Source organism: Oncorhynchus gorbuscha, linkage group LG04, assembly GCF_021184085.1.
Source record: "Oncorhynchus gorbuscha isolate QuinsamMale2020 ecotype Even-year linkage group LG04, OgorEven_v1.0, whole genome shotgun sequence".
In the NCBI taxonomy this organism is placed as follows: Eukaryota; Metazoa; Chordata; class Actinopteri; order Salmoniformes; family Salmonidae; genus Oncorhynchus; species Oncorhynchus gorbuscha.
This window is the reverse complement of record NC_060176.1, coordinates 29,977,270-29,978,281: the sequence shown is the minus strand read 5'-3', so window position 1 is coordinate 29,978,281 and position 1,012 is coordinate 29,977,270.

Here is a 1,012-nt window from a genome sequence, read left to right as displayed (position 1 = left end):
CCAGGTGTCCCCAGTCAACTGATCCTGAACAACTCCAGCACTCACAAAAGACAAAAGTGATCACACACTCAAAATAGAATGGACTGTCATCGCAAGTTTAATATTAATATGGAATGATCAATATTAAAAGACTTCAATGGCGTACGTTCTGGAATGAGCACATTTGAAACTCAAGCAAGGACAACCGTGTCACTCCTTCTATTGGGCAGTCATTGAAACGTCTCTGAACCAGAATCAATCAATACCAATCAACTTGCATTACAGTTTTTTTTATTTTTACAATTGCTAGGACCCATTTCTCAATACTTAGGTCACTTTTTCAAAACTCTTCACACTGTGAGCATAACAGCAGTCTATGTGGGCCAAACTATGTATCACTTTTCATTGCTTTGGCACGAAATGCATTCAATGACTACATCTTTCAATTTTCATGAACTCTTTTCTCACTCAGACACAACCACCACCAAAACTCTATGTCCCTACAGGCCGATTTGCACATGTTGACATACTACTTTCAAAACTGTTCAACTTAAGTTCAAAACCTAAAATAACCCAAAATTGAATAAGACATACATGTGATACATTTTCTACAGTAATTGAACAAAGCCTCCAAACCTACTTGTTTGTAATTGTAATTGTTTTTGTACTGCTGTGCATTTTCACTGCTGTGCAGAAAACTACAACCGTCGATATAGTCATCAGGAACAATGGCATAAAACTCACAGAGATTCGGGACGAGTGTTGGCAGACAATGTACGCATAACTCTTATGTAGCCTTGTGGATTTATTTTAGAGGAGATCATGGAGATTGAAGCAAGGCAAACACCCCACGTATTCATCTTTGTGGATGAGGTTGGTTTCAACTTGGCCAAAACACGGCGGAGAGGAAGGAATGTGATTGGAAAAAGAGCCACAGTGGATGTCCCGGGCCAGAGGGGTGTCAACATCACAATGTGTGCAGCAATATCCTCTGATGGATTGCTGATACACAAACCACTAATTGTGGCCGTAC